Source organism: Epinephelus moara, chromosome 2, assembly GCF_006386435.1.
Source record: "Epinephelus moara isolate mb chromosome 2, YSFRI_EMoa_1.0, whole genome shotgun sequence".
Taxonomy (NCBI): Eukaryota; Metazoa; Chordata; class Actinopteri; order Perciformes; family Serranidae; genus Epinephelus; species Epinephelus moara.
Window position 1 is genome coordinate 4,542,385 of NC_065507.1, and position 7,788 is coordinate 4,550,172.

General features: G+C 42.8%; 1 protein-coding gene across 1 annotated transcript in view; it reads right to left on the bottom strand.

The window, feature by feature from the left end:
• LOC126400892 (unconventional myosin-Ic-like) overlaps positions 1–7,788 on the bottom strand; it is a 99,186-nt gene that overhangs the window by 45,888 nt on the left and 45,510 nt on the right. The gene's annotated exons all lie outside the window — the stretch shown is intronic.

Genomic DNA, 7,788 nt, shown 5'->3' on the forward strand with positions numbered 1-7,788 from the left:
GACCTCCACCCGGTCTCAGGAACACGCCAAGTACGTGCCTACCCGGCTCCTACATGTCGTCATGTTTTCCAAATCCTGTGCAGCAAACAAGGCAGCTATGAGCCAGATTAGCAGGAGGAGACCTGAAGAGGTGCAACTAATGTTTAAAACTAAAACTAATGTTTACTCGTATGTGTTTTTGAAGACAGGTACCAATAAATAAACAAATAAATAAACAAACTGCAGCACATTATACTTATCAGAGGTAAAGAAGAGTGACTGGCTGATTTAAATTGTTCCAAAGGGAAGTGTCAGACGGATATTAGTCTAAAACAATCCTTCACCGCACTGCCACACCCCCAAATCTATATACCGCTCTCGTCCATTTGTCTTAACACATTCATGATCCCCAGAGGATGAATCCAACTGACTCTGGTGATCCCCTGACGCTGTCTAGCGTCACCATGAAGTTGACATTTCTGAAATTAAGTGAAATGTGTCAGTAACTAACGAACGACTGCCATGACACCTGGTGCAGACAATCATGGGTCGCAGCTAGATGGTCTCCTAGGCCTGGGCACAAAAAGCACTTGATTCAGGTTAGGGAAAGATCATGGATTGGGTTAAAATGATCACATGAATCACGGAACATGTAATCTTGCAGGAGTTTCCATGAATCTGGTGTTACCACTTAAACACAACCACATTCCTGTTAGGGCTGTACCTGACTCACAATTGTCAGTCGAATCAGACTTGGCCCTTTGATACGAATATATGACAATTCTTTTTGAAGTTTTAATGTTTGAACGGGGCTCAGCGGGATGTTCAGTGTGACAGCGGCATTCATGTAACATAGTAAACAAGCTAACGGCGCTAACAATGGATCGGAAATGTGCTACAATATTTTTTTCCAACCCTAGATATCAGACAAAAGCCAGAGACTGCGTCGTATTAAGTATCTGTGAGCTGTAAATTCACCACTTCTGAGCAGAGGAGACAAAATAATAATATCTCGGAGCCTCATGGCGCGAAGTATCTCCTCCTCTGTGCTGCTGCGTCATGTCTTCAGCTGTCTGTACCACATGGTCGCGTGAAAGAGCGCTCACTCGGTAGCAAAATCTTGGATCTAAACATCCCCACAAGTACACTGCACAGCACACTGCACAACAACTTGAAGCAATCTGAGTTGACTGAGGGGTCTCCGACTAACGATTCGAAGCCCCAGTCACAATCAGGTCAAAGTTTAAATCGACATTACACCTGCTAAACGTCATGTTGACTCTGTGATTGTGAGTATTTTGGCGCACTGACAGTAGCATGTAGCCTAAAGCAGTGCTGAGTCTACGTACAGCCTCACAGAGCTGTTAGCATGGCTGTAGCCAATATGATACATATGTTACGTACATTATTTTGAGTAATATTACTATATTTTTACTACAAAACCTTTTAAATTTATTCGTAAAATAATGACTTGAAGAAATAAAGAACTATCTGATCAACGTAAACAAGACATGTAAACTTCTGATGCATTGCATCTGATGTATTCAACTGTTTTTACTCACTGTATCTTACATCTCACTAAATTGTTTTGCAGCAGGGTTTCATATTTTATGTCTCTTATTCCTCTGTGCTTTCTCCTCCCTTTGGTCCCTCCTTCCTGTTTCAAAGGACAGACGGAACAAGCAACCACATCTGAGAGAGGCTGAGAAAGGGGAAGAAAGCCGAGGGATTTGATCATCCAGCCGGCCTGTGAACAATAGCAGCTTGACCTTTACATCGCCCCGGGTGCGCTCACAGAGCTCAGATGTCACACTGTTTATGTAAACCTCATCTAACCTGCTGCTTTCAGTGCGCCATACAGTGCGCATGATGGAAGAGTGGATGGATAATGATGGGAATGAAAAGGCGTCTAAACCCACATAAACCAGGACTGAAGTTTGATGGCGTTTCTGCTTGTGTTGGCTTGTTTTCCTGCTTTGGCACAGTTAAAAAGACGGCTGTGGATCACAGAGGCCTGTCACTTAACTCCACTCATTCACACATATCTTAGTAAGTTGAAAGATTTGTTGGCTTGTTGATTAGTACATAAATCCACAATGATTCTGATAGGTAACTAATCATTTTACACACATAAAATTCTTGGACTGTTGGATGGAGAAAACAACTCATTTGAAGACCTTTTCTTGGTAACTAGAAAATTTGATTTCATTTTCCAAACAAAACAATTATTGGGGAAAGAATAGTGAAAATAATCGATAGTTACAGCCCTACAATGATTACCTATGTACTTGATTGGATTTAACATAATTCAGCCCCTTTAATACTGCCTGTTCAAGGCGGGTGTATCACGCCGTTCGGCCACTTCGCCATTCTGTTTAACGTACGATTGCAGAATTGGCTGACAGAGTTGCCTCGCCTCTAAGATGGGAATGGAGGTCATAACAGCCCAGAAACGATGTCTGTTGAAGACTGTGACCACGGTTTTGATGACATGTAATGTGTCCGACCTGATAGCAGTTAGCAGCTAACTCAAAGAAGAAGAGCAGAGGCTGTAAATGTCCCCAAATTGGAAAAACAATGAGGTCCAGGAGTTCCTTACCCCGAATGCTGTCCAAAATGACACACAGGAGTGCCGTGATAGCACGGTTGTTTGGTTCTTGGGAAAAATGCAAAGGCGACAAGAAAAAGGGACCAAAGGTTTTCATGGAGTTGGGGGACTTACAAGAGACACATTTTTACAAAGCATGGTCAAAATCAAAGCAGCAGAAACCACAATAGTTTGACTTTTAGTCCCCAGTATGGGTCAAGCTCCAAGAAGACTGCATCTTCTAACATCTAACATCTTCTAAAATCCCCATTTCTTTCAAATTCCACATCTGCTTTTGGTGTAAAACTGGTGGAGAGTCCCTTTAAGAACTGCACCAGTCCACAGACACTTAATAAGACCTAATACACAGTCTCATTTCTGACCTCAGATGGACGTCAGGGTTTGTTAAGAGTTTGATTATCGTCCACTTTGTCTCACACTTGGCTACAAACAGCAGACCTGCGTACAGTTTGTCTTTCTCAGACTGAACAGGATTCAAAGAGCTAAGAAACAAATCAGTCCCCGGAGCGTTAAACCAACTGGAGTGAAATATTTGCTCATGTAAAAGATCCAGGTTAAATATGCAAACAGGAGAACAGAGGTTTGTAGCAGTCAGTCCTGTCAGAGAGAGAAAACTTGTTTCTTCTGACTCCTGTTTCACATGATTTATGAAACTTCTCTAATGATAACCAAATGAGCGAGACGTGTGGTTCTGATGGAGAAACGGTTAGATTACTCTGAGAGTGTTTTGCCCTTTTTCTGCATATTTCCATTATGAATCAGTTGTCTGGCACTGATTTCTCCTCCTCGCTCATGTGCTCTGCACTAGCTGGTAGAAAGAAAGGGGCACGAAGTGAAGAAACACTCAACGTCTAGATTCATTTTTTAAGACATGAACGTGGTCCTTGTGAAAGTGAAGGAAGGTCGTAATGATGCCAAGTGTGACATCACAAGTCATGCAAGAGCTGATGCTGCTCTATCAGTCAATGTCTGACTTCCACTGAGGTTAGAGGACGATGAAATAGAAGACACACACTAAAAATATGTCTGAATAAGTGAAAGTGAGCTCTGTGCTCAGTAGGCAATTAGCAGGGAGACGACAGGAAACCATCCCTCTCCATCAGGGTCCAGAACCAAGTGTTGTCTTTGTTCTCCAAATATTAAGCAAAATCCGTCACATTACATAATGACTGTCACTGAGCCATGATTTTGAGAGAAAGACCTTCAAAGTTTGCTGTACGGTGGCTGCAAAGGTACACGACAGAGGACAGAGGGCATTGGCTTTCCAAACTGGGAGTACATGCTGTCCCAGGGTGAAAAATATACACAGAAAAATTGAGGGACATGGTTACGGTGCTTTTCCACACACACAAACACACACACACACACACACACACACGCAGGAGAGTCTCACTTCCCATAACAAACACCACCACACTACGTGACATATACACATAACGTCTAAAAGCAGAAGGCTTGGCCACTATAAGTCATGGAAAATGAAAATTGTGCAAGTTTTATATTTGTATCAAGCATCAGATAAGTTCGAGTTAATTTGCCTTACTTGACATTGCACGACCTTCGCCGCGACTATTGCACATTGCAATGTTGATGCTGGATTGATATATCCTGAAGCCTTAAAGGGAAATTTTGGGTTATTTCAACCTGTCTCCTATCGTCCTAAATTTGTTTCAAGTGGCTAGTGACATAAAAATAACAGTTAGCATGTTAGCCGGCAGCCTTGCAGCAGCCATTCCTCCTCTCTCGTCCTCTACCTGTTGCGTCTCTCTCTCTCTCCTCCTCCGTTCTTCAATTTCACAAAGCTCTTCGTCAGTGTATTCTGGCTCAAATAAATAAGGGTGGCCATCAAACTCTGCAAAATCAAATTCCTCCTCCACAATCTCCTCGCGAGATTTCAGGCACGGTATGAGATCGCCGCTTGTTCTCGCGATATTTCGGCCACACTTTGGAAAGCAGAGCTAAATGGTAAACAAACATGGCAGCACACCGGTAAGGTAAGACAACACGTTTACATGTCGTTTTCTATATGTTCTCTGACATTTATCCTAACGATATGAGGAGGTCTTTGTGGAAAAAAAGCTTGTTTAGTGGACTAACTTTGCACTTGAAGGTTGCCCGTTCACTTACGTTTTAACAGGTCTGACGCTACTATGCGCCCCGGCTGTATCTAGGCTAACGGCTAACATGCTAACTATTATTTTTATGTCACTAGTCACTTGAAACAAAGTTAGGACGATAGGAGACAGGTTGACATAAACCAAAATTTCCCTTTAAGCTGATGCATATCAGAGCTACGTTACGTCAACGACTAACTTACAGAAAATAAATTCAATGTGATGTTACATTACGTGGAAAGTTATCCCTGGAAGATTACTGTAGCAATTAATTTTATTACAAACAACAAAATTCCAAAACTTTCAATGATTTTTACTAATTCAAGACTTTTCCAGGTTTCCCATGACCGTGGTATTCCTGTTTATCTTTTGAAAGGCAAAACTTTGTTTATTTAAAATCAGAGAGAGCAAATCAATGACTCAAAGTCAAAGTGTTGACAGAAATCCATGTTCATGTAGACATGGGGCAGTGAAACAAACATCCGCCCTGTTTAAAATGAACAAATCTGCACATTTTTCATGAACGAGCTCTATTAAGATGCATTTTAATACATTACATTGAGGGTTTTTAAAAAAACAAATCCCATATTAATCAATTTACTTTCATCGTAAATTAGAAAACATTCAATGGTCCACCCAGCACCCTATCTGGCCCACAAGCCGTACGTTGAGTATGATTGGCCTGCTGCCTGTGTCCTGTATTACCAGGTGAGCTGCAGGTGAAATTAAAATATATCTCACCACTGAAACAACTTCCCATTCCACCTGCACCTGTCCAGGAACCGAGCTTATTAATGTTTTGATTATCACTGCTACGGAAACGCCCCTTGAGGCTTTGGCAGCGAGCGTGTTCACTTCAGTCCCAACACTACAGAGCAGTCAGACAGGTGAGACGAGCTCGCTGAGTCTCCCGCAGGCAGCAGAAATGAACCAGCCTATCTGAGGACATGTGGGCCAAAACAACACGACCAGCAGCTGCCAGTCTGGACGTACTCTACGTGTCGTATTTGGTCACGATTTCACCAGGGACTCGACATGATGAAGTGTTTCTGAGCATGTTACTACTCTGCTGCATTCTCACCAGCTCCAGGTGTGACTTGCTAACGCTTACCCTCGATCTCTCTGGAGGAGGCAGGGAGCAAGCTGCTGTGGATTCAACCCTGTTTCTCTTACAAATATCATTTAGTATCACTGGTTACAACAATCAATGGAATAAAAGTGACAAATAAATCCTTGTGTGAAGCTGAAATGTTTCCACATGGTGTCAAAATCGACTTTCATAGAAGTAAAAAGAAGCTGCAGCACCCAAATTATAGTAAAGACCCACCTAACTGACCTTACTGATACCATAAAGCCACAGCTGGAATAACAGGAGTGATTTCATTCATCTAAACTGGACAGACAGCTGAGTTTATCTTTGGTTTCACTGAGCTGGTTAACACTGAAACTCTAGTTAGCATTAACTCAACATGAATCCTTTACGCTGTCAGTTAAGGTTAAAGAACTACCTTTACTTTTAACCTTCGAATTACACATTCATCTTTTTTATGAGACATTTACTGGTCAGTCAGGCTCAAGACTTTAGCAACATTAACTCACCCGACCCCAACGATACGCCATGGAGAGACAGCTCTGAGGTTTTCAACTCATTAGGTTTGTATTCCAGGTACAATGAGCTAGTTTAACCAGCCATTCAGACGCTTCTCACTTGTCAAACTTCATCTCAACTTGGACTTGACGCAGTCTAGAAAACAACGAGAGTGGAGATAGCCTGGAGAGGGAGAGGCCAGCCCAACATAAACTACCTATTGGAGTGAAGTCAGATGCCCTGCAGGCAGTAATGACAACTGTGTCAGGAGGCTGTCAGGGCATAGTTCTGCCCTGACAAATATGTCAGTCCTCCTCCTGACACACACACACACACACACACACACACTGCTGCAGGAACACAGAAGGCTCGTATAAAGATATCACATCCTTATGGATACGTATGCATCTGGCAAAATGCAAGGGTAAAAACTTTATACCACTTTAACTGTAGGAGTTCCAGCACATGCAAACCCTTCTTAACTAACTGTTTTAACTTGAGAACAAATAATAACCCAACACAATGCTGTGTAAATTTTTTCCCCACCCCTGGAAAACACCATGGCGCACAATGTGTGACACATTGACAATTTGTAACTTTAATAATTGTTCATTAACAGAATTACACTGCCTAACATGGGTACAGCTCACCAGCTAGTCTGTTAGCGTAACAGTCTGTTAACACCTGGGAGAAGCTCCACCGCTCACGGTTAAGGATGCATGATACTGGATTTTTTGCCGATATCCAAGGTTCTGATCTAGATAAGCAAATATACACAGTATGATAACCATCAACTTTTATATCACGGTATACCTTGAAACTGGTTTATGTCTGCAACCCTACTCGTCAGCGTCTTAAGCCCCTTTTACACTGCCAAATTTTCGACGAATGTTGGGCCGTTTTGCCGGCAAGCTGCGAGCGTTTAGACACACAGAGCCGGATTGGCAGGTTGATCCGAGATGCCCAATTTTCCACCTCGTAGGGTAGTCATGTTGGCAGAACCGTTTTGGTTTAAACAGACTGAGGCGGCCTTCTGCAATGGGAGGGGCTGTTGATGACGCCGCACGTGTGAGCCACTGGTGGTGGATTAGTCTCGCCACCAGACAATCAGAGATCTCCGCCTTCTGATAGTCTGGGGACACTCCTTTCTAAAGTGTGTTTAACACAGAAAACGGCCGGCAACAAAGCAACGCCTCTTGCATTTTTGAAAAGGACACGCCCTCCCGGAAATGTGCGCTCCCCCTTTTCTCGTCCGCAAGGAAACAAACACACAGACAGCTTGAAAATGGATGCCGAGAGATTTAAATCCGTTTTATCAAGCGTGTGCTCAGTCCACAAGATTGTGGAAATGAAGGACTTACAGCAACCTTGTTTAAAACTTTTAACGCAGTCGGACTATGTTTACGAGCACAAGAGTTCAGCGAGCCACCGAAGGACCACCCTGCGGATTTACTATTGGTTCTGCAACGTAGGGAGTTTTTTCAAACTCTGAAATTGTA